This window comes from Pezoporus wallicus, unplaced genomic scaffold (assembly GCF_028554395.1).
Source record: "Pezoporus wallicus isolate ANWC-B61680 ecotype Strahan unplaced genomic scaffold, APGP_CSIRO_Pwel_v1 contig_3324, whole genome shotgun sequence".
Classification (NCBI taxonomy): domain Eukaryota; kingdom Metazoa; phylum Chordata; class Aves; order Psittaciformes; family Psittacidae; genus Pezoporus; species Pezoporus wallicus.
This window is the reverse complement of record NW_026643042.1, coordinates 980,942-1,007,383: the sequence shown is the minus strand read 5'-3', so window position 1 is coordinate 1,007,383 and position 26,442 is coordinate 980,942. Positions and strand designations below refer to the sequence as shown.

Here is a 26,442-nt window from a genome sequence, read left to right as displayed (position 1 = left end):
CCAGGTTTGTTTAGCAGACAATTAACCACAGCTACAATGTTGGAAACTCTACTAACCCACAGAGTGACTGTGCGCAGGAGGTGGTTTCCTGGAGGAGGGTGCATGAACGAGAAGGTAGTGCTCAAAGTCCTTCCTCCAGCTCCTGGTCAATGGGGAACGACTTCCAGTACCACAGACCCCACCAGGGACGGGTCGCAGTGACTCGAACATGTTTGCCTTCATGAGCTAGATAACCAGTTGCCCACTGTTTGATCTGCTGGGGCAAGACAGACTCTTAAAATCTCCTTATCCTATATTTAGTAGCTTCATGATGTCCGGTGGTACCAGGGTAGCTTTTGATATTGGTCTTGTGAGCAGTTAAATGACACCATCCATCACTGCTGCAGCAGAGCATTGTGATATCAGAATAGTAAGAAATTAAAGGGTTTTTCATCTTGGTCCCACTCAGTTTTGGGGTTGTTGTTATATTGGTTTATTTGAAAATCCCAGCTACTTGGAAGAAAACACATTCCATTTCTCAGCATAAGGGAAAATAAAGGGAAGACTATGTTCTTGCTCTGTATTGTTTCTTTTAAATCACCATTGCAATCTAAATAAATTAATCTTTAAGAATTCAGTTGAGCTTCCTTAAGTTAATAGGAAAGGCTAGATCCTTAGGTAATGTAAGTAATTTTTACTCCATTGACTTCAATATAATAGGACTGCGTTGACTTAACCAAATAAAGTTTGTCTGTACACTTTGAAAATTGCTTTGTAACAGAATTATTTTTTCTTTTTTTTTTTTGTAAATCCATATTTTCTAGCAGAATCTGTAAGAACCTTCTGTTCTAGAATTTTATTCCGATTTATATAAAAGTGTCCTTCACTAATAATATACATAGTCCATTTTTTTCATACTGTTTTTCCAAAGTATTCTTCTTTTCTTTCCAATATGCCCTCCTGGCTACTAGCACAAAGATATTGGAAGTGCAAATTGAAAACAGTTAGTTAAATAGTTTCATCATTTACTGTGAAAATAACAGAGTCTGTTCTTTTTCATGTTCTTTAAATCAATAAGGTCTCCCATTTTGTTACAAACTCCACCTGCAGTGTAATGGTACCTGACAGGGAAGTGGCCTTCGTTTCATTTATTTTCTTCCCTTGTGCAACTTGCCAGTTAACGAAAAGAAACAGTGACCCCTTCAGAAGACCATCTAACAGCTTTCTAGGAAGTCACAGGTCTTCAGAAGACCATGTCTTCTGTCACTCAGCCTTGTGGAGAATAATTTCATTTATGGGAGAAAATGTTCTGCTTTAATACAGGTCAACTTGAGTATGCAGAATGACTTGGAAACAAATCCGATCTGTTTCTAGCAGACTGCAGTAGCCCCTAGTGCAGTCCAAATTGCACCTCCAACTACAGGTGGAAGGCCTAAGTGATTAGCCAGGCACTGATTTTTCAAGGCATACTGCATATTCTCACTCTGGAGAAAGAATTTTAAGCATGAGCAGGAGAGCAGCTAGAGATATATTTCCGATTCTTAATCCAAGAAGTCAAACACAGTCTCCTGGCCCTGGCTGCAGAGCTGCATGCAGTGGGATTAGAATTCCTAAAGCCTTCATTTTCTCTAGAAAAAGGCCTGCTAGCTTCTCAGTCACATACTTTTTTTGGACTATTGGTACTTATCCTAATTTCTATACTTCAACAATGCTGTGAGTTTGCACTGGGCTTGAAATTTTCTTTGGATAAATTACTGTTGTGGAATTAAGTCCCACTGGCTTCCACAAGATCTGGAATGCTAGAAAATATGATCAGCATTCCAAGTCAGTTAGACTCTTGGACAACTTTTAAAGAAGTAACAAATAAGACAAGAGACCTGAATGGCTTTTCATTTCCCTAAAGAAACATGTATAGGGTTTATTGCTTTACTTACAGAAAAGCAGCAAATGATTCCCAAAACTTTGTTCAATTGATCTGAAGGCCTAGAAATGCAAACTGTAACAGCAGTGAAATTCTACCTTCTCTTTAATCTGGCTACAGTATAAAACTCCTGCATTTAATAGCATAAACTTAATGGTGTTCAGCAATTGATTCTAATATTGTCCTGTAAATGAGGGTGGTAGCTCAAAATAATTTCATATTGCATCCTCCCTAAGCCTGTAGTTCCTAGCACTTTGGGATTGTTCTATTATTAGAGATCTTTGTTCTCATAAATTTACAGGAAATAGCAAATATTTTACTGAAGTTATTTATCTCATTCTCTAAATTGATCAGTGGCCAAAGAGAGTAATGTGAGTGCGTATGCACACTGGTAAATAGATGCTAAATCTCATCCAAAACAAAAAAAAATGTTGTTGTAAATACTTTCTACTGTAGCGTTCATCAAAGACAACATTTACTCCTGGCTCTCAATCAGAATCACAAAGCTAGTGAAGAAAAATGAAAGTTAAGATTGTCCTGGTCATTGTTTCTGGATATGAGCGACTGCAAAAAGGCAGCATGGTAAAACATGCTTCCCTAAATGCTAACTGCTGCAGTATTGCAGGATGTCAAAGGAATATTTGAAAGGAGTGAATATACTTTAAAGTGCACCAGCTAATTTTAAAAATACTATTTAACATTATTATGCCACTTAGAATTATATTATGTCTAACCCATAAAACAGTCTACTGTATATTATTTTTCAAATTATTCCCAAGGATTTAAAAGAATATTTTCTGAGGTTATATTTCTGATTTGCTTTTGTCACATACTTATTTGTTCAGCAACCATCCTCTGGGTCCTAGCCGGCTCATTTATGGGAGCCACTGCAAAGCTGACTATTCAACCATTTTGCAAACAAAATGGTTTAGAAGGAACTGTTATCCCTGTAACTACTGTGAATAGTACAAGCATGCATATACTGAAGGCAGATTTGACCCACAATGACTTATTAAGAGGAAAATGTAACCCCCACATGAGAACTAATCTTGACGATTACTATGCTTTTCTATTTCTGCTTCCTTTAAAATTAGTGGGTTTTCCCTATTTCATAATGATTCATAGTAGTGGGTACTTGAAGCACATATCTGAAATGTACAAAACAGATTTCTGTAATGCTCTGTAACTCCGTTTGTAAATGACACTGCAAGTAAGTTTGGTATAAATACCATAGCTACAAATAATTTAAATAGAAAATTGGAAAATAGTACATATTTTATTTCATTAGATTTTTATCAGCTAATGTGTAGCGTTTTATTTTAAATAAAAATCTAGTATTATTTATGATATAGTTACCCAGTTCAATGTTTGGGAGGATTAGATTTGTGTGTTTAATACTCTGGTTTTACACATTTGATCTGTATGTATCATTGTATATATGTATGTCATTGCTGGACTTTTTTCTAAGCAAGAGCTCGAAAATAATAATTCTTGCTTGTCTATGAAGAACACTCTCACAGAAGACAAAGGCAGATAAAACCCTAGGGATGCTGCATTCTAATTTGGACAACATAATTTCAGATGGACGTTTGATAAAGAGCTACATTTTCACAAAATCAGACATTTGCAGCTACCACATACACAAAGGAAACTGGTTTTAAATCAATCTGTAGGTTCAAAAAGATAAGCTATTAAAATGACAAATTAAGTGTCATCACGTCTTCTCACCCAGAACAGAACGTTACACTTGGGCAGTCGCACTGAGCAGGGCTTCCAGCAATGTCAGAGCTCTCCAGCAAGGGGTAGTAGCATCTACGTTGTGAAAAACAGCCCTGACTCCAGCTGCATGGCAGTTGAGACAAAAATTAGCGCCAGAAAAACAAAAGGGAAAGTCTATACATAGCATGTGCCAATTAAATGGATATTAATCTCCATATTTTGCTTTTTTCCTTTTATATCCATTTTCCTAAAACTGTTACAATAATTACCAGTAATTTAAGAGTAATCTGCACAACAGGGTACATAGAGCACTTGGAGTGTTCTGGAACTGCTGCCATTAAAAATCCCTACAATGTCAGTTGCATTGAATCATGCAGGAATTTTAGATCTTACTCTGGGATAGCAAATATCTGTGGGTATACAGAAATGATGTTAAGCAATCTGTGTATTCGGAAGGTCCACAAAACTTTGATGAAGTAGTAAATGGAGTCCATCTGTTCTGAAATGACTCCATTTATGATCTCAGTAGAACAGTGCATTTTCCATTTCCTGCAGTTATTAAATCTTGTTACCTAATCCAACTTTCAGTGAAGACAAGGAATTCTAGTAACAATCATTTTACTGAACAATCCTTTTTCTCTTCTTCTCTAAGAAATAGTCTGAATATCCTATGCACTGCTTCCATCTGAATGTTCCAATAATTTCCTAGTTCTTTTCAGATACACTGTGCAAAACAGGAATGGCAAGACCTAGGTAACATTAAGTAACATGCTCAGGACTGCGCATGAAAGTGTCACAGGACAGGGAACAGAGGAGCAGAGTCCAGATCACTTGCTGCCCAGTCCTGTACCTCAGGCACATAACTGCTTCTTCTCTGTTTTCCTTATGTATTTGTCCCAAAGTGCTGAGACTTGATTGAAATTCCTTTTTGAGATTCCTATTCCTAACAGCCCAAGAGCATTCTAGTGGCTGGGCAGTCTCAGTATGTTTCCTGTCTGCCCATTGTATTCAAACAGGAGCTTAGAGTCAAATGAAGCTGTCGTGCTTGTGGTGCATGCACCGAAGTGCAGCTCCCCCAAAGAAGATCAATTCAAGCACATAGCTCTGCCTTAGAGTGTGGAAAACACCAGCTGGCTAGCGGTGCACAAATAAAAATGGTTGTATTTAGTTACTAACCTACGATTGCAGCCATGGTAGGGCTGTGGATGACTAACACATGGTTGTAGCTGCAGGTAGCCAGCACACACCTGCCTGCCACGGGCTGTGTGTGGTCACTGGTGACTAACACCCCCCAGATAAACTTGATCCAAAACGCCACAGAAACCAGTGTTTCTACTGCCTACAGTGAGCTTTGTGTAGGACTTAAGCGTGGTGGAACTGGGCTTGGTCTGCATTAGTGGCCAGATATTCAAGGCTCAATACACTGAGGAACCATTGCCACATCTTGGAGACTCACCTAAAACACACTGAGAGGGTGAAAAAGAACTAAGTAAACGGGGGGATGGGAAGCTGGTGCCATTAGCTGGCCTGTGAGGGTCAGGTCCCTCCTCAGCGGGTGTAGCTTGCCTGAGGTAAGCTCGGAGCCATGCCAAAAGCACCACAACAGTGGCCGGGTTTTTGACAGCTGGCTATAAACCTTTGTATTTCTTAATAAACCTTTCATTTCTTAAACTTATTCCTAAGTTTTCAGTAAGAAGATTGTTTCCTCAGCTTTACAGCTTGGATGCCATTGTTAGTTACTCGTGTGAACTGCATGGGGGGACGCGGACACCCTTGCAACCTGTGAGGGACGGGGTGCTGTAGACCCTGCCTGGAGGCTCTCCAGGGGGAGCACAGCAGAGGGGTTCCCCTTCATGTGTTGCTGCCAAAAATCCATCGTCAGAGGCGAGGCTGAGGCGATACCGGCCGCTTGTGTGCGCGTCGGAGTCCCCCGTCCCTCATGGCCGCCCCTGAGGGGGGCCGGCGGCCGTCCCGCCACCCGCCAGGGGGCAGGAGGGGCGCTGCAGCCGCGCGCGCGTCCCGCCCTCACCGCGCTGGGGAGGCTCTGCGGGCCCCAGAGACACCTCAAGAGGAGGCGGGATTAGGCGGAGCGACTGGCCCCGGCCCTCAGCCGCTGCCCCGCCGGTGCCGCTGCTTTTCCGTGGGCTGCAGGTGAGAGATGGCGGGGGAAGGGGTCCCGGGGAGGGAGAGGCTTGATGCTCGGTGTTCGCTGTCCTGGAGTGGGCCGTCGGGGGGTCCGCGGGTATCTGAGCAGCCGAACGGGTCCCAACGGCCCCCCGCAGACTGCCGTCCCAACGGGCCCACTCCGCGAAGCACTGAGTACTTCTTTTGTGATATAACGCTTAAAATTGTTCGACGAAGTGATTAACTATCAGGGGAAAACTTTAAATACCTGTAGTTTGTGTCTTTCTGAGTGTTGAATAGATAGGTCTCTCCTCGGCAGGACGTGTTACGGGATTTCTGTAACACGTGAGTGCGCTGTGTTAATGAAGGGATTAAAATGCTTTAATCCACAGAGTGCAGCGTTACTGCTTGGATGTTATGTTTGCCGGTGGTAGGTAAAGTGTATCATAGAGCAGGGGTATATCGTCACCAGCTGTCCAGGACCATGCTAAAGTCCACTGAACATGAGGTTTCTTTTATGGCCAGTAAGGAGGTGGTCAGCAGAAGTGCTGAAGGCCGGCAAAGACACATTCAAAAAGTTTTCTGGACATGGAAAGTAAATGTGTGGTGTAAACTTTGAAACTGGTCCAGCATAAAGTCTGCTGTGCTCCTGTCATATATGTTATATATCTACTGTCGCTTGCCTTGGTTGTGGCCCAGGACCATGTTGTGCAAAGTGCTGGGCAAATACAAGGTGGGGGAAATCCACACGAATGCATCTGAAAACTGTAGGTTTGATTTTGAGGTGGTTGAGATTTACTGTAGGAAATAAAATGTCCTGTGCTGCAAGATGCAAAGTTCTTCATCGTGTGTAATATGATTTAACAGTACTTGTGTTAATGACTGTACTGGTTTGTGCTAAGATTCATGATGTGGGGGTCTTTTTTTTAATATTAAAAAAAAAAAGAGAGATAGGAATTTGTCTGTGTCTAAAAAGGAAAAGTACCACAAAGAAGCTCCAGAGCTACTATATATTTCGAGGGTAAATAAGAATAATGTGGTGGTTTAATTTTTATTTTTTTTTAATACAGTTGTTAAGCAAGCAGGATTCCAGGAGAGAAAGTGAACGTGTCTAGGAGGGTTTAATGATTGTGTCTAGGTCAGAAATAAACAGCGGGTGGTGTGGTTGTGTGCCTGTTGGGGGTTTTGTTTGTTTAGGTATCCTGACCTTGTCAATGTTGAAGTCCTGATCTGGAAGTTTTATACGCTCCCCTCTAGGTGGAAGAGGAATGTGTTGCAGGTTTGTGTTAAGACCTGTGATAGAGTGCACTCATGGAATGTTTGTGTGTATAGTGAACTAAGTACTTTAAAAAAGAAAAATAATCTTCTTTGCAGCGATTGACACAAAAAAGTATTTGCTAAAGTCACCAACACTTTGACAGTTTCCTCCTATCTAGAAGTGTAGAACAGAAAATGAGGAGTATGTGGAATAACACCCTGAGAACAATAAGCCAATACTGATTTCTAATGGCCATTATAGCTTGTTATTTATGCTTCCAGGAGTCATTACTAACAGCAATTAGGGTCACTGGAAGCTCTTGCAAGGCAGCCATTAAACTCCTTATTTTTTTTCTTAATGAAGGCAATGTCAACAGCATTAAGAGTAAGCAAGGAAGATACTTCATTCCCCAGTGTATGTGGATATTTATGTTGTCATGGTTTGTGCTAAGTGATAGAGCAGCTCCTGGGTGAGAGCTAATTAGTTTAGGTGTTAGCCTGGAGACAGATGACCATTGTCTTCTGTTAATGTGGGTGATTCTGTAATTGCCAGTTGCTCTTGGATTAAAAAAAAAGAAAAAGACAATATCTGCTGTGGAATTAAAAAAAACCAAACACCAAAACCACAACAGCAGCCCCCCCCCCCCCCCCCCCCAAAAAAAAAAAAAACAAACCCAACCAACCAAACCAAAAAAAATCTCTAAATTGAGTTGTTAGTTATTATTGGGTTACTTCTTTGACTTTGATATAACATTATAGGATTTATCAAAATGACTCAAAATGATTTCGATTCATTCTGAAGGCTGTAAAATGTAGGCTGAAGTACTTCACCCAGCGACAGCTGCCTCAATCTCCCTCAATCCTGCGTCGAAGCTACATTTTATCTTTCTGCAACAGGACCCGGTCTACCTGGATTTGCTTGGAGTTTTAGGATAATAAAATGTGATGGTCAACTGCACGAAGCATCTGTAGACCTTTTTGCATTGCAAGTGTCATTTAAGGCTTTGCATATGTAGAAATATTCTTTTATGTAAAACAGAGGGGGGTTTTATCATCATCTGAAATCAGCCTGCGGTAATTACCTGTACGAGCAGATAGCCAGTGGAATTAGTGTTGTCCTCTTTACGTTACAAAGAGTTGTCTGGCTCAGCTGTTTTGCCTTACCAAGGCGTGAGGATCCGTATTCACTAGTAGTGAGCATGCGTTGGCCGCTGTCTGAGCTACTCACTTGTTGCTGCTGTTCTTTTGGGCTGGATTTGATGCTCTGTGTGAGAACCGTCTGTGTTCACGAGCAGTTACAAAGATTATTAAAATGGAGTTACAGACCTTATTTAAGGTCTTTTTACTTAAACCGAAAACGTTATTCAGATGAAAACTGGGACGCGTCTGAGCCGAAGATCGCTCTTTTCCTCTCTAATTAGAGCACAGACAGTATTCAAATTCTTAAATGCAGTCTGTTTAAAGCACCTTTTGAGGAGCTAACCTGTTCTTTCAAAGACTGAGTACTGCATAAATAGGGAGATAAGCTATTAAACTAGCATCTGCGAAGTTTCAAGATGATTATTTGCTAAGTTGACCGGATGTTACCGTGTGAAATAGCTTGTAACCACTGTGCAGTTAGATCATCTGCTATTAAAATAAGGAAGTGCAGCTTCTTCCTTTGATCATTATGGTGTACATAGCCAGTTTCTTGTGTTTGCTGAAAATGTATTTTATATTTTACGTTTTGAAAACAGATATTCATGTTTGATTTCTTCTTATTTAAAAAAAAAAAACATAATTTTCACCTGTAAAAAAAATGCTGTCTTAAAAAAAATCGGGATTTTTATAACAATTTTATCTCATGATAAAAATCATTATCATAGTTATGTCCAGACACTTGCAAGTCACTTTAAATAACTATTGCTGTTTGCCTTTTGCTTCTTACACCATCCTATCTTCCTGATCCTCAAGTAGGATCCAGGCTCTGTCTTGCAGTGCCAAGCAGCAAGGGTACTCCATGTATTCAGGCGGAAGAACAAGCAATATATTTGATCTTTCCTTTGGAAGTGTTTTTCTTTGCTTAATAAGCATAACAATAGAATAGTGTAAATATGCTGTAATAGTATTTCCTGTACATGAGGTATAAGTTGCTACTGCAGAGTGTTACCTCTTTAGAGTTAGTAAAATTAAGATGTAAAGGGTGAAATAATTTTGCCTATGTTAGAAAAATGACAAAGATAAATGGCAAAATCTAAGTAGAACGTGGGGCTGCTGTTCCTTTTTTTTCAGGAATTGCTTTAACTCAGTAGCTTGAAGTTATGAGTTTGTGTCAAAATGTGTCCTTCAAACTTACTTATTTGCAGTAGCATTTTTTTATAGCTATCAAGTAAACCTTGTCTTCTGTGGCAGCCAGGCTGCTGTTTTGACTTTACAGAACCAGCAGTTCAGAGGCTTCAGTATTGTTGGTGCTTTAAAGACAAAACAAAGTAAGCTGGCTGTCATGTGACGTGGGGCCACACATACCACTTCTCCGAAGAGCTTCCTTCACAGCTAATGGCCAAAATGTTCTTCTCTCTAGCAGCTGTTCTGTAATCCTCATCTCAGCATTAAAAGTAGCTTCTGGTCTGTAATTACAGAGAAAGAACAAACAGGGTGTGTTTAACTTCTGTTTCTGGGCATAAAACTAGGAGAATAAGTAAACCAGAAATAACAAAGACTGCCAAGGCACAAGTCGGAGAAAGGTGACAAGTTTCTTTGAATAGGGCTGTCTCTTTCTGGCAACTTCTCCCTGAAGGGCCCCGGTGCTGTGCATATGTCTGCGTTGGCCATAGTGCGTATCTGTTTGCTCTGCTCAGGGAGCTCTCAGGGACTTGCTGGTCAAGATAATTGAACAAGATAATTTTCAGACCCCTTTTCCTGCGTCCTGTATCACAGTTTGCTGAAGAATAGTGACTGGGCTTTGTACCATCTTCTGTTCTGTGTAATGCAGAAACAAGTACTGTTTGACATGCGAGTGGTCACTCAGCCCATAACAAAAGGGATGTGTTTCTCTGAGGTGCTCAGCAAGTATAGCAATAAATTCTTTTTTTTTTCTTTTTTTTTTTTTTTAATGCCTTGTAAATGGCTGGTTATAAAGCTGCAAGCAAACTCATGTAATACAATCAGTATGGAAATGTTTTAAAAGGACTTTGATTAAGTTGTGAGGTCTTAACAGTGCATGCTTTATTTCAACAGAGGAGACAATATAAGAAGTGTTTTATAGGTAGATAAATGTAGAAATAGTTTACATGTGACTGTATAACTTTTTTTTTTAATTTATTTTTACTCTGTGAAGTTTTGTTATAACTAATAATGATTAGTTAGCATTTCGATGAGTTGAATAAAATATTTCAGTAAGATGCTTTTCATTGCAATACAGCCTGTGCTTTAGTATTATTTACTATTTACTTAATGTACAATTTGTGATGTTTATTGATATACAAACATAATACATTCATACTAGGGGGTTATTTTAAAGAACTAGTTGATGATCAAACCAGCTAGCAGTGACTAATTCTTACTCAGATACTGGTTTCCATCCACATAACCAAAATGGTGAGGAAACAAGGGTGCTAATAAAATGACAAAGCACGTGGAAGGGCTGGGTAATGAACGCAGCTGGGAAGGAGGTGTCAAAGGTGGATTCAAGCAGACTGAGCTCACTGAAGTTTATTCAAAGTCAGCTGAAATCAATGGAAAAGGGCAATAAACCCCTGATCATTTAAATGTCAGATAATCTTAGCACTTGGCTCATGTCAACCCCAGTCCATCTGTTACTGTATTTAAGGCAGGAGTTGCTTGGTGAAACAAGCTCAGACTTAGGCTGTGGAGGGGGAAAAAACAGATTAGGTCAAGTTGAGAGAGGATGAACTTTGTACTGGGGCTTTTCTTTTTCTTTGTTATTGCTACTGAGCTTATGTGGGACTAAATCAAAAAACAAACTGCAGTAGTAGAACAGAATGTTTGTTTCAATTTCCTCCTTTGGAAGGAAGCTGGGGTATGGCTATCAAAATTTCTCACTTCCTGATACTTTCTGCCTGATCTACTGCTGCTCTTTTGCTGGCAGTTTCAGCCTGCTGCCATGAAACGGCTGTCCTTGCAATGCCAAGGAAACAAGCCTGTATATGTTTGTGACATACTCATTTATTGGGATAATGACAGAAGATGTGAGAAGTCATTACTAGTACATTTTAATCAGGAACTGGGTTTTGAGGTGAAAATGCTTTAAAAATTCTTACCACAGATAAGCCAATAAATAATTCTGATTTTTAATTAATTGTGCAAGTCCTTCACAATGAGAAGAGCCCAGAGGGTCTCTCCTCTGGTATGAAGCCTCTGGCAGTGGACTTCTAACTCTGTCTTTTTTCGTCCTCTAGAATTGACATAGACTGCCAGGCGCTTTGCAGTCTTGTGATCTGATTGAGGTTTGGTTTTTTGGGCCTGATTTTGCCCTGTTGTGAGGTGTCCATGTAGCTCATGAATTTCACTTTCCCTTTTTTTTTTTTTTTTTTTTTTTTTTTCCCCAGCAAGGACTTGTATACGTACAGGAGGGGAAAGCTTTTGGAAATGTCCTGAGAACTTAAACTTCCTTTCTGCTCACTAGTTATGTAAAAATGACTAGTGATGGTTGATATTACTTTTTTTTCCCTAGATATAGTCTTATATGACTTAGACTATAACTGCAGGTGTAAGAGCAGTGGAGGGTGTGATTTTTGTGGTGTAGCTGAGCTAGCTCAACCATCAGCTCTTACTAAAAGTAGGCAATGCCTGTGCTGCACCCCTCCCTGAAGTCAGCACTGGTGCTCATCTGACCTGCTGGTGAGCTGGTTCAAGGAACCAAATGCGCAAAAAGCTAATTTTTTTGATAGGATAAGCATTTTTTCAGTCTGATTTCTCTCCTCCACCCGGTCCCCCACCCTGCATCCTTCCCTCACTGTAGGAACCGAACAGCTAAGCTTGATGAAGTGACAAGAATGTGTTGAACTTCTGGACATGCAGGCAAGGACAGTTCCCTTGTTTTCTGCAGTGGCTGTACTGTAAACAGTGCTCCAAGTTATCTAACTACTTGTTATCCAAGTAGTAAGTTATGCTTCTGCAGATACATTGGAAAAGTAATCTGGACCATGTTTTGGTTTGAAGTCCTGCCACTGGAATAGTTAATTCAGTATCAGTATTTCTTAAGAAGGAACTCTGCTCCTCTGCTTTACTTGTACAGCAGGAAATGAGTGTGAAAATACTGTAGTACTTTTAAAAAATCACCTATAGTTTTTTGCAAGTTCCTGAGGAGTATGCTGTTTTGATTTAGTAGTTTTTACTTATTTTCAGTTTGCTAATTGTAATACAGTAACAGTTACAAGTCCCCCACTCCCTTTATCCTCAGGATGCTGCACAAAATAAGGCAGAAAATGCATCGCAGTGCTATAGCAACAGTGCAGTGTTTTTGCACCTAACATAATAATACAAAAGTCACAGCTTCTGGAAGCTAGTCAAACCTAGGAGTTGGTCTGAGAAAGTGAGAATTTAATTTGATAAGACCATTAGCACCATGTTTAGCTGTCAAAGAAACAGGGGAAAAAAAAAAACCCTGCGTCTAATTACTTTATAAAAAACGATTTGATGCAGTTCTTAGTGCCAGGATAGGCAAAATTCCGCACAGGTAGTAATTTTCCCTGGTGAGCTGACTTGTTGGTTACTTGCATGTTCAGAGCACACTTGCGGAGTTGTAGACCATGATTTACTGACACAGGTTGCCAATGTGAGCAGAGCTGCATGTGGGTGTTAATTGCTTCTGGTCAGGTGCAGACCAATAAATTACAATGATGCTAGATAAAGGAGATTAAACTGTAATTCATGAATAATACATTGGAAGAATAAAGGGGGTAAATCTGTGTTTCAAAATTTAGGCAAGAACTGAGAGTTATTCTTATATTGGCTGTGTTCCATAACTGTTTATCAAACATGTTCACACAGGGAATTTGAATCTAGTTATAGCTAAACTGGTTTACCAAAGTAGCATTAAACACTTGTTTTACATGCTGAACTAATTTTTGTCCTCCATTTATGCATGCTGTTGTATTTAGAAATGCATTCTGCTTTACCTGTTTTGAACTGTGTTGAAATATAAATCCTTAATCAATGATGGTTAGGCTTTTCTTGGAGTTGTCTCTGCTGTGAATAGAAATATGTGTATATGAGGTACATATAAATTGTATGTATAAATAAAGAAAACTAAAGTGTCATTTCTGAATGCTACACAATCTGAAAGATACTGTGCTTGTTTCTTTTTATCTTTCTGGATGGCTTCTCATAATGTTCTGTATATTGGTATCCCAGGGATCCTTCTTTGGATTTGTATATATACAAATGGATAACTAATGTTTTGAGAAGTGTTTGCTAAAAAAAAAACCTGAAACAACCAAATTTTTATTCGCTGCTAAGTCTGAGGAGTGTTGGCCATAGAAAGTATGGGAAATTTGGGAATCGGTTCTCCAGTGCAGTGTATTCAGCATAACTTCTGGCGCACTGAATAACACAGTGTTTAGCTGGAGGAGTTGGAAAGAGGGTGAGGTGTTGCAGTTCTTACATGCTATAAAAACATTTTCACTAGAAATAAAGGGGCTTTCAAGAGGGAGGGAGAGAAATGAGGTGGGGAGAAGAAGGATTTCCTTAGCTGTGACACTGCCCTCACAGAAATTGGGTAACTTTTAGGTTGCAGGCAGAGGAGACCTAATTATATTGTATAATAATACTGTAGTGGACCTGGGAAAAACTTGTCCTGATCCAGAGTCAGGCTGGCTTAGTGATAATGTTGAAATGCCAACTCTGTAGATGCCAAAAGGGGAAAGGCAGCTTATGTCTTCTGGAAACCTGGTGTATTTTAAAACCACTTGTGCATGCTGCTATGTAACACATTGGAGATCACATAGTCCAGAAGTATTTTTCAGTTGTTGTGACCTGAGCACTGGTCTCAGAGCAGTACCCTAGGAGTGGGTGGGGGAAGTGCTGACTCTGAATGGGGAACAACTCCATCCTTCTTTTCACTGTTGTGGTCGAATTTTAGTAAGGTCTCTTCTTGTGTGCTAGTTAGTGGTGTTAGACTGATTCATGCCTTTTCTGTGAGACACTGGCTAGCTCTATTTGTGTCTAACCCATACATGGGTGCTTTAAGCACCTTGGGGTTCTGGGTACTGCCTCTCTGGACTTGCCTATTGAGCCTGTACCTTGGAACCAGCTGCTCTGGACCTTAAAATCACTGCTTCTGCATCTGTTTTGAAGTCCCATCTGCTAGGAACACTTAACTTTTGGAGGCATGCGAGAGCTGACAGTCACAAAGACACATAGCTAGTTGTGGGGGGGAATTTTTAAAACAGTTTTCCAGGTGAGGCTGGAGATTGCTGGTCAATGCAAAACAAACTATACTGCATGTTGTTTGTTCCCTGAATCTCCCTTCTTTGGAGTATTCTTTGGGATTTGATCGATGCTCTCCAGAGTTCCCGTGTCCCCGTTCCTGTACTTGACACTCCCAGCACAGGCTTTTCTTTGTTTTGTGAGAAGGATCTGAGCAGACTTTGATTCTTTTGTCATTCCCTCTGCTACTGTGTGACCCTCTGGTGAGTTGCAAACCCTTGGGTGGTCTGTTGCGTGGTTACCGCACAATTTGAGTTCAGACCTGAAAAACTGGTTTTTGTAGGCACTAACTACTTGTTCTGCTAGGGAATGGCCCAGGTAATTGTGGATGGTCTTTAATGATGTCTTGTTCAGCAGTGGAGGCTGAGTGCTGCTCCTCACTCTTGTGCAGTACCATACAACCAGTTCTTCCTAACCGTGTTCCCCTTCTTGAACAAAAAACCGTTATGTTTAAAAGAGCATTAGTAATGTCCAGCTGAATTTCAGAATATGTATGTGGGTTCTGCTACAGTCATAGGAATTTGTGATTGCAGAGCTGCTTATGCTGACATTGTTTCCTCAGTAATTCCAGAAATGCATGCAGCCAGGCTGCATGTATATCTTCTTAGCAGAAATGTGTATTCTTACATCGGGGGAGCAGATTGGTCGTTACAGCCACACAAGTTTTTAGACAGTAATTGAGCAAGTAGCTGCATTCTGCTTTAAGAGGATGACTGTATAAAATGTTGCCAGGGAACAAGTTAAATGCTTTAGTTATTACCTGTGTATAATGTTAGCCTACATGAGGTAAATGTGAGACAGGTTGTTCTACTTTCTTTTACAAGAGGTTATGAGTTTGTACGTTGGGAGTTACTATGGGAGATTTTACATGCAATGAATCCTCATGTATTAATCATAGAATCACAGAATGTTTGGGTTAGAAGGGACCTAAAGATCATGTAGTTCCATCCTCCCTGCCATGGGGATGATGATCTACTAATAATTTATTTGTGTAACTAGGTAGGTAGTTTTCTTTACCATGGTAGCCTTAAAAAAATCCCAGAAAATCTTTAAAATCTGGTCAGTTCGATAACTTGGACAGACCCTTTGTAAAACACAAAATGTTTTATGCCTTTTGATTGGAAAGAACACCTGTGTCAGGATGATCCCAAGATGTAGTTTTATGTAGTTGTAAGCTGCTGGGGATGTTTGCCTGTATTCCCATAAACTATTTATTATTGCTAAGTCTTATCTATGTTAATACGTAGCTAACAAAAGGAGAAGTCAAGTGATAGTGATTTTTACCCACCTGTCCTTTCTTTGTTTAAAAAAGAAAAAACTCCCAACTTCAGTACTTTTCTTACACGATAGTAACTTAGGGGAGCCCCTTGCTTGCAATGTTTACAAACAGCTTTTTGTTATGAGTTATTAAAAAAGAAGAAAGGCATTTCAAAGCTGCGAGGCTGTTCTTTCACTTGCCTTATGAATTTTAATCTATTTTTGGCCTAAGTTGAGGTTTTCTTTGCTGTCAAGTGCTAAAAGCTTTGTTTGAAACACAATTTTGTGATTTAGCCTCCAGTAAAAATGTCTGCTATCATTAATATTCTGATAAAGCACCAGCCTTGTGAGCCAGTGGGCTAAATCATTCTTATAACTTCCTTCCTGTCTTAACGAAGAAGTCAGCAAACTTTTAAGCACTTTCTTTGGGCCTATGACTTACATTTTTACATATATTTCTCTATAATGAAATACTAATTTTAGATTTCAGGCACACTAAATGAAGGAATATATGGCTAGGATTATATGCTATGCTTTTGGAATATGCCATAGGGTTTGGTATTGATGCAGTTACCTTGGCTTTGTACTTTTTTATAGCTTGTTTGGGCAAGAGACTAATTTCTGAACAAGAGCTAGAGATACACCCTTCTCAAAGTAGGAGTGCTGACACAAACATCTAGTTCTATTGATGGGCGTCCTGGCTTTTCTTGTGTTTCACTTCTGCCAGAATGAGAATATACCTTCTTATCTGGGATTTCTTGATAGATTTACCATGCAGTCCGAGTTCCTTGATGCATGTTTCACTGAATTGTCCCTATTCCTTAGGCTGACCTCCTCCTGTTCTGCCAGAAACCAATGGCAAAATGAGAAAGTTCCTCAGGTGCTTGGAGGAAGAGCAGTCGTAAGGCCAAGTCCAACTCCCTGTCAGTGGGGAGGATCAGACCTCTGCTCTGGTCTTTAACAGCTCTGTGGAGGTCACATCACAGGGCTGTTATCAGAGTTACTGGGGAATGGGTGGCGCTCCACTCCAGTACTGCAACTGGCCTTCACACTATGAACTGCAGGAAGAAATATTAGAATTACACACATATGTAGCAGTACTTAATTCAGGATTTTTTTTCTCACACTTACAATTTTTACGCATTGCTTTTTGTTTAAATGCTGGGTTTCTAAACATATTCTTGTGCTAGGTCCTAGGCTTCATCTCAGCCAAAGGAAGAAACTATAGGGGAAGTGTTGTTATGAATATAGTTTTCTGTAAATCTTATCTGTTTATTATAGGTGACTTGAATCCTTCCTTTATGTTCACAGTATTATTTCCAGCCCTGATGCTGATAAAGCAGGGAACGAGTATTCATACCACATGTAAAATATCTCTTGTACTTGGGGTGCTTGATTTGCAGCTTTGATTTTACTTTATTCAACTTCTTTTGTTGTGTCATCCTTTGTAAGAATTCAGGATTTCATAAATCAGTGTTTTGGGTGAAGAGTTCAGTGAAAGTTAGTTTCTATTTTCATTGGCCCTAGCTATTGTCTAAATATAAAACCTTTTTCTGAACACTTTCTTAATTTCTGCTTTATATCTGCTACCAACGATGCACAATTTGTTTCCCAATGGGGTGCTTTTTTCTTTTACCTCACTGATTTGTTTGGAACATCATTTGAACTGTTGGCAGCTTTCTGGCAGATCTGCTGTGTTCCCTCCCCCCTACCCTTTTTTTCTTAAGAAAAAGTCCATCTAAAACGTAGTTTGTGTGAACAAGTCTTTTTCTACACTTGTCTCTGAGCATATTCAAGCATTTCTGCCTTTTTGAAAAAACTGTGGAACAATTAAAATGTTTTGAAACTCAAGTTTTGACTGTTGCCTTGTATTTAATTTCAACTTATTTTCTCATCTGATTTTTGTGCTTGTATATGTTTATGTGTATACGTAACAAGGTGACGGTGATGGAATTGTTGCTGTAGTCCAAGTTATACGTGCCTGAATGCATATATGATAAAACAGTAACGGCTTACAGTCATTTTAAGGAGTTGATCAGAATTTTTTAACAGAAGTACATACCAGATATTTTCATTTAGATTTTGTACTTTCCCTTTCTCGTTTCTGACTTCTTGTAGTGTCTGTATACCTAGGCTTAATATGGTGATAAAGTGCTAAGAGTCTGGATGTAAACCAGTGTTTCATGATTTAAATACGTGTTACAGAATTTTTTTGTCTGTGTGTAATACGTAGAGTAGCTAAAAATGTAGATGTGTGTGTTCCATGCATGGTTCAGGTCACTGAAAGGTTGCATATGGTTTATGTTTTTCCTTACCCTGAAACATTTGGCTGTTAGCTTCTGGATGAACTGGGCTGACTCAGTGACAGATATGTCATGTTGTGCATTGTTGTATTTCAGTGGTTTCTGCCTCATTTGTTACATCTTTGCCTTTGAGACATTTTCAAGCCTCATGGTATTTCATAGTGAAAGTTTGTGAAAGTCAGTTCAATGACTTAATTTAAAACCAACAGAAAGGCGTAAGGGAAGTCTTAGTGTAAAAGTGGTTTTTGGATTTGTAAATGTATTGGGAGTGTGTCACTTCAGAAACACTTTACACACATATGAATGTTTGTGGCTTTTTGTTATGGGAACTTGTATGTCTTTCTAGACTGATAATCAAATGCAAAAATACTTGGTTGTGAGGTTTGCTTATGGGAGGTGTGTAAGATTAAAAAAAAAAAAAGTATTATGAACTGCAAAATGGTCCCAAAATGATTGGTATTTTTTTCAGTGTGTGTGCTTAACTCCCTTCTGACTAGAAGCTAAGGTTTTTAATTTAAGGTTTTTAGTTCTTTTTGTCTTGAAACTCCCTTGATTAATCCTCACCCATTTCCTGCACTTGAATGCAGATACATTTGGTGTACACCTTGCCAGGCAACAATTCCAAGTTGGGAGTAAAGAGTACTTCTGTTTTTCATTTCCCACATGAAATTACTGGGGTTTTAAAGGCAGCAGTCTTGAGTGTGATTTAGTGGTGGAGGCATAAACCTGCCAGTAAAATAGTGTTCACAGGGTGATTCTAGCAAGTCAGACTTTTTTCTGGCTTTTTCTGTCTGGAAAAAAAGAAAGTAAGAGTACATGAGGTTTTATTTACTCATCTTGGAGGCCCCCAGACAAAAGTGGAAGCATTCTGGACATTAACAGTAATTTGGCTGCTGGAAGTTGCCCAACATACTGGCAGTATGTTCTTGCTCTTACTGAAAAATAAAGTAGCAGTTCTCTTTTTTTATCTTAATAAGCGTCAGCCGGCTTGGATCCTGCTCAGCAGCTGGTTGTGAAAGTCATCACTTCTAATAGCACAGTGCCCCAGGGACCATTGTAGGGCATTGGCTGCCTCAGTACTGACTCACAGCCTAAATTGTTGACACTGCTCCTCTAGAAAAATGATGCAATTATGACTCTCCTCCCTAGTCTGGGAAAGCATCTTGAATCTCCTCATTCACAGCTCCAGCTTCCAGAGCCAGTCTGACTGGGTGAGTCTTCCCTGCTTGTCTATATTGGTCCCTGTTCTTCAAATTCTTGAATGTTTCCTTGAGTTGTGGACTGGGTATAGCCAAACTGTTAATAGCTTAATCAGGTGTTAAAATAGAGAATTACAAACCACCCTAACCATTTGTTAGGGCTGTTAAAACCAAAGACCTTAAGAGATCTCTTTTCCCCCAGAGAAGTCGATCTTTTCTGTTGCTGGTGTTTGTCTAATATCTCTCCAGGCTGTCCCTTGCTTTGGGGCACGTGTGGGAGCACAGTTCCTTTGATGGCTGCAGCAGCCTTTTCAGGTTAAGGAGCACCCTCCTGCTGTCATCTTGTCCTGCCTCTGTTCTGCAGCCCACCGCCTGCAGCTGTGCTGGGCCGTGCTGCCCACAAAACTGCGCTGCAGTCACTGACCATTGTTTGACTTGTCAGCAAAAAGGAACAAAAAGTAGGAGATGCAAATGGTTATACTTGAGTTGACCTGACTGTGTTGGCCTAGGAAGAGTGACATCCACCTAACTAAAGAATGGTGTGGTGTCATGATGAGATAGGAGCTAGTGGTTGGAGAAAGAGGAGGAGAAACTTGTTGAGCAAATATTACTTGGGATACCCCTGTTGCGGAGCCATAGGCAAGACCTATGGGTCTTTGGTTTAGTTGTTGAAAATGAGCAACAAAAGTTTCCTCTCTATATTTCTGTTCATTAAACTAATTTAAACTACATGTAGGGAGGGTGCTGATTTATGAATATTTGCTGCAGTAGATATTTGTACTTAAACACATCCCTGATAGTGATACCTCTCACTTCACATGTAGGTCCTTCTCCCATTACGTTTGGGTTTGTTTGCTTGAACAGTGAATTGTACTTTAGAAATAGGAAGCAGTGGTAATAACGCATGTGCCAGCTTGCACTGTATGTAAAATAAAGTGTTTGTGTCACCACCGTGTGAAAGGAATGAAAGGAACTTCATGATTTCATCCATTGTTCTGCGTTACCATTGCTTAGAGATACTGATTTCATTTGCCAATAAAAAATATGGTGTTAAATGAAAGATTCCCCCTGCTTTTGTAACTGAATTTACAGCACTGATTCGCTGTGTTGGTTTTGTAACCGCTGTGTCTATCTGTGGGAGCAGCAGAATGTCAGTCCTTCAATCTTTAACATAATGCATTCTTATTTAATTATATACTCATTTTAAACATAATAATATTACACAATAACTTAATTATTATTTTGTGTGATATTTAAAGCCCAGCGTTATGCTTCCCGCCACAACTGAACAGACATTCTCCTTCAGGGTTTATATGAGTTTCTGGAAGTATGAGATTGAAGTCCAGCAAAAGATTTAAGTGCTAATGAAGGTGTTTACTATAATGCATTGTTATATTCCAAATTTATTTGTCTTACAAACTTTGGGACTACCGTTTTCCTAAAATGTCTTGTGAGTATTCACTTATTTTGCTGGCACCTTTTGTGGCTGGATGATTGTATTAGGTCAGTTCCTTTGGGAGAAAAGAGAGAGATACCGTACACTCAGACCAGGCCAGCCAGCAGGAAATCTGTGGGAGAGCCAAAAGCTAGAAAATGGGGTTTGAGTTCTTTGCTTTAATCACAGGGGTCATCCTTCTCATACAGAGGCAAAGGGCTTCAGAAGGTTTTGAGAATTGTATGTCCACAGAAAAGAAGGCTAGGATTACAGGCGAGAAAAATACCTCTGGAATTTATTATGCTTTAACCACAGGATGTGGTTTATGAAATAACGTTCTTGGGTTTTTGGCAATGTTTGGATCTCGGGCCTGCTCTTAAACTGCGCTGAACAACTCAGTGAAAGTTAAAAGTAATCAGAATTTTGAAAAGCGGGGAAATGGCTGTGACGCTAATTAAATGGGTAGTTTGTGCTTCTGCAGGAGCTCCCTGATATACTGGGTAGGATTTAGCTGGTATCAGGCTATCAAGCTTGGGTTCTCTTCCCAGATCTGAGGTGCTTCATTGCATGGGATTTGGTTAAGCACTTTCCCCTAAGTGTAACTGCTTGCTTTTCTCTGGTGTTTCTATGTAGAATGTAAAGTCTTTGAATCATGGGTCATCTTTTCGGAAGCCATCAGCAGGTCATATTTTAGGCATATGGTTTAAGTCCATTATTAGTTTGTGTTTTGTTGGGGTGTAGTGTTCATGAAAACTTATTTCCTCCCTCAACATCAAAAGATAAACTCAGGTACTTGTTGGATAGTTCAGTTACATTTTCATGAAAGGATACTGCTTATTCTCAGTTTTGAATGGTTACTTCTTAGATTGTAATTTCTGAATTTCCAGCACTTTTAATTTTGTATCTCATTGTGTCTTTTGACATGCTTGTAGGTGAATAGTTGAAGTCCACTGTTGTGTTGTTAGTTTGACACATTTTCTGTTTCCTTTCATCCATCCTGTAGGGTTTCAACTCTATAGTGCTTTTCATTCAGGCTAGGTTTGGTGACAATCCCTGTCACTATCAACCCTGTCAAGGTGCACGTGTAAACCAGACAACGGTATGGATGTGCTGAAAGGGAATCCTTCAGACTGACCCATGCTGAGTTTTGCCAAATGGCTTCCACTGAAGCTGGAGAGCTGCAGCTGCAAGAACAACCATGTGTTCTTTGAAAATGCTTTGTAGTAATGACATTTCTGTTGTTGCATTTATTTTAAAAAGTTGCAGGTTTAGGTGTGAAATAGTTTAAATATGAACTACTGCTTCCAAAGTTCTTAATTAACTTCTTGTACCAGGTAGAAAAACCCTAATTACTGAAACCGAAACACTGGCAGTGCTACATAACCTTTAGACCTGTCAGAGCAAGAAAGATTGTGCCAGAAACTCTCGAAAACCTCTTTAGCAGCACTTTCAAAATTGGCTCTGCCTGTGTGTGTTCTTACTTCAAACTTCCCACATTCAGGAAGTAGTTCCTGCATTAATGAAATATTATTCCCAAGAGGCCAGAAATCAGTCTACAAATGTAGTTTTCTAGATATATCCAGAGAAGGATCTTACTTCATGTAAGCTTATAACATAGTGGTAGCCACATTCAAATGCAACAAGTGGTAAAATGAAGGGAACTGAAAGCTGTTCAGTGAGTTGCAGCATGTACAGTCAGCATCCTCCTTCATGTTGTAGTTTAGGAATTTAAAAATTCCTTTTATGGGAGAAATCAGTGGGCTGTCAACTCTTGGGGTTTTCAACGTAATTTAGAAGGTGTAGGTATAGGAGAGGAAGTAGTGCCAGTTTATCTAAGTAGTGTTTGCTTTGTTCTGACTTTCTTTTTCATTCTTGAGCATTTATAGTATTTCTACAATATATAGTCGTGGATGCCTCTGAATAAAGTAAACTTTAAGCTAAGCATCAGTTCAATTTGTATTTCCTTACACTACCATTTAGGGTAACATGGAAGTGATCTTTAAAAGGTCTGTATCAGCCACGCAGTAAAACAGGAAGAAGTATCTTGGTATTTGCAAGAGTATTTTTTTGATTCATAGATGATTGTTTATTTTTAAGAAGATAATTTGAAACATATTTTAAACACTTCTGAAAACTATTGAGAATATTCAAATAAGGACTATATGTAGCTGAGGGGGGAATAACTTCAGCAGCATTATAAAATGGTGTCTGAAGGATCTGCCTGTTAAGATATAGTTGAAGTAGAGCATGGTATTTTAATAATACAATCACAGTTTTGTTTTAAACTACTTTTGTTCAGTTAAAATTATTGTAATAAAGTGAGTTTTTTACAGATCTGAAAAATACTTCCAAACCTGTATTGGGTACTCATTATGCAGCTGTATTTTGCCCTGAAAGTCATAAATGAAAGTCAGTACCTCAGAATATTTATTAGAGAAGCTCTTAAAAAAATTATACAAAAGGTTTTCTGTAGAACAGTTCACTTCTCAGTGTAAATGTGATTAATTTGAACTAAAATAAACTATTTGTATAATTGTGGCGATTCAGGATGAGCATACATATGAAGGTTTCTGCAGTGTTGGTGTTGCTATTGTGCCTAGTAGAAGAGTAAACTCTTGAGACTCATGGCAACTTTGTACTTTTAAGTTAATAAATAAACTAGGTAGATAACCCAAACCTTGGTGGACTGCAGACTTTCTTGACAGAGGTTTGTGGATGTGTCGACTAAACCATTCAGAAACTCCTGAGTGAGGACAGTGGGAACACTTTTTGAAATTGGTAGTCAAAGGTGTTATCGTTAGTAACTTATGCTTAAAAAATGAAGCTACTGGTCAGAATACAAAGTACATCCCATAACTGGATCAAAAGAAGAAAGAGAAGAGGGTTGCTGTTTCGAAAAAGGGAGTCAAACAAACCCAATGTTTTTTTAACTTCTGTGTAATTTCCAGAACCTCAGTGAAATCTAGATTTCCACAGTTTATTAAATATTCTACTGAACGATCAGTGAACAGATGTCTTGAATAAAACTAGGAAGAATCAAACAGTTTTGCAAGTCTTCGCTCTAAACAAGCGTTACATTTAGTAAAGTGTATAAATCTGGGATTTCATAATATAAAAGTAATCCATTCTTCCATTTTGGAGTTTGTTATGTGAAATTTGTTGTTTCTTGAAGCTACTGAAGTCTTCCTAAAATTAATCAAGAACTGCTGGCATGTATGTTGTCCTTTACTGTGTGTTCCAATACTCCAAACGTAACTCAAAAATAGTCATAGGCAGAGGTGTTCTGTGGAGCAAAATGAAGCCTTTTTTTTTTTTTTTTTAATACCGTAGGTTTTTTTTTTTTGCCTTTGACCAGTTCTAACCTAATAAAGTTTAGATACTTCTAAAAAAAATGATAAGCAGATCTGTTCTGCAGGTGCAGCATTGATCCACCAACTCAATACTACACAAATAACAATTTGGTAGGTGTGAAAAGCAGCTGCTGTTAGAGCATCAAGGTGCAGTGCTTATAATGTAAGTGGTTAAATGTTCTTCAGTCAAAATGAAAATGACCTGCAAGCTGTTGCTAGGGAAATAGGTGCCTGTGGTTAGTGTTGGATGTGGAGGTGTTTGTCTGTATTGCAGATCAAAATACGTCTCCAAGTACTCAGTCTGTGTGTTGCTTCCGGAAGCTTTGCTGCTTATCAGTAGATGGTGCCCCTGAGGGGCTTCAGTTACAAATACACAGAGAATATTCTTTTTTTTTTTTATCTTCCCTCCCCACTGTCCTTACATTTTGATGTTGTCTTTCTCTCACTGTCTTTGCTCACGTCTGTGTGTGAGCTCATGTCTGTGTGTGATAGGAAGTAGACTCTCCTCAGGACCTAAGTCTGACAGCACTGCTGGGGGAGCAGCAGCTTGATTCCTCTGCAACACTGATTCTTGCGTGCAACTGCGTATCAGGGGCTCTGGTGAAAGTTCTGCTTTTAGACACATCTTTAAAATATTGGTGAAATGTTGTGAATTTGGCGTAGTCCTAGTCGTTTAATTAGTTCTCTAAAAGCTAACTTTGTACACTGCAAGTTATGCTTTTAAGTACCTTCATAAACATTGACAGCAACAATTCTAGGTCCTTTATCTCCTCTTCTAAAAAACTCTGAAGAGTGTTCTTTCAGGGATGACTTTTAAAATCTGTGGAATATATTTTTTTTAAAAGGCATTGTGAAATTCCTGGGACACCCTAACTACCCAACTGAATACCAACAAACTGCTGCCCTGTATTGCTCTACACACAGCCCTGGTCCATTTCAAAGGAAAATGATACCCCTCTCTGCTGATTACCAGGGATTCATCCTTAATACTGGATGCATAATAAGGTGAAAGTAAAGCAGCAGCTTATTTGGGCATTCCAGATTGAACATGTAACAGGATAAACAAAGTCTTCTTTTTGTCTGCTTTTATACACGCTCACACACACACACACACACACACAGAGTAGATTTGTATCTGCCTTTTCAGATGACTTCTGCAAGATGTCTTCCCCCCCACCCCCTCTTATCTATCTCCAAGGCTGCCAGAAGACTTTGTCAATTTCTTGATCATTTTCTTAAGAATCAGCTCCAGTTTCCGCCTGACCTTTATAAATACTAATGCCCGTTTGGCTTGGCTAGGTGGAGCTAACTCCTGCCCAAAAGGTAGTGGGACTTGGTCATAACTGTCCCAGGGCTTACATATGAACTGGACATTTAACCCACTGCAATCGAATAGGGTACCCTATTTTGAGTGGTGATTAAAGTAATCCGTGTATCCTAGCAAAAATTTATCTGAAAATAAATATGGATTTACTTGAGTTCTTGTCGTGGTTTAAACCCAGTCAGGTAACTTGTTCACTCACTCACAGTGAGTGGTGCCGAGCTGACAACATTCAAGGTCCGTGTCCGTCTCCCCCCCCCCTGCACCGGGGCTCTCCCCTTCCCCGCTCCCGGAGGAACGGGGAGGAGGATCGAGAGAGTGCAACTCCTACGGGTTGAGACAAGAACAGTCCAGCAACAAATCACCACCGCTACTATCAGCTAAAACAATGATAAGGGAAAATAACAAGAGAAGAGAATACGATACCACCGGCCAAGAAAGCGAGTTCCACCCGGAAGCCCCTGTCCTTCCGGGTAACTCCCAGTTACCCCCCACCCCGGGCATGATGTGCTGTGGTATGGAATACCTCCCCGGCTAGCCCGGGTCAGGCGCCCCGTCTCTGCTTCCTCACAGCCTCCCCTCCTCCCTGGCAGAGCATGAGCCTCACAGAGTCCTTGGTCAGGGTAAACATCACTTAGCAACAACCGAAAACATCGGCTTCACCAACACTGTTCTCAAACTAGAAGTCAAAACACAGCACTGCACCAGTTAACACAAAGGAAAAAACATGACTGCTACTGCTGAACCCAGGACAGTTCTTTTACAATAAAATACTTTGCATCCACTGTGATCTTATGCCTCATTATGGGGCAGTTTCACTTGCCTTTTGGTTTCCAAAGTAGATCTCTATTGACTGAGCTTTGGGGTGAACAACAAAGTTCCCTTTTCAGCACAGCTATTTAACTTGTATCAATTTCCCACTGACATTGTAATTCTGGTTTCCTGCTCCGGGCCTCTTCTCTTTTGGGTGATTGTTTCAACGCTGTTTACTCCCCTGCTTGGTTCCTGTCTCTGGTGAGAGTACTGGACTCCAGCTATGAATAGTGAGCAACCATGCCTCCTGCTGGTGCCTGGTACTTCGAGGTATTGAACTTCTCTGTCATGTTGTCACATCTAAACAGTTGTTCCTGTACTGCATGTGAAGACAAT

At 39.8% G+C, this 26,442-nt stretch overlaps 1 protein-coding gene across 2 annotated transcripts in view; it reads left to right on the top strand.

The window, feature by feature from the left end:
* Nucleotides 1-5,640: 5,640 nt before the first annotated feature.
* The window catches only part of ADCY7 (adenylate cyclase 7), a 67,643-nt gene continuing 46,841 nt past the window's right edge, over nt 5,641-26,442 (top strand). For both annotated transcript variants that reach the window (XM_057396541.1, XM_057396540.1), the window contains exon 1: nt 5,641-5,770. The gene's annotated coding sequence lies outside the window, so the exon portion shown is untranslated. The remainder of the gene's footprint in view (nt 5,771-26,442) is intronic.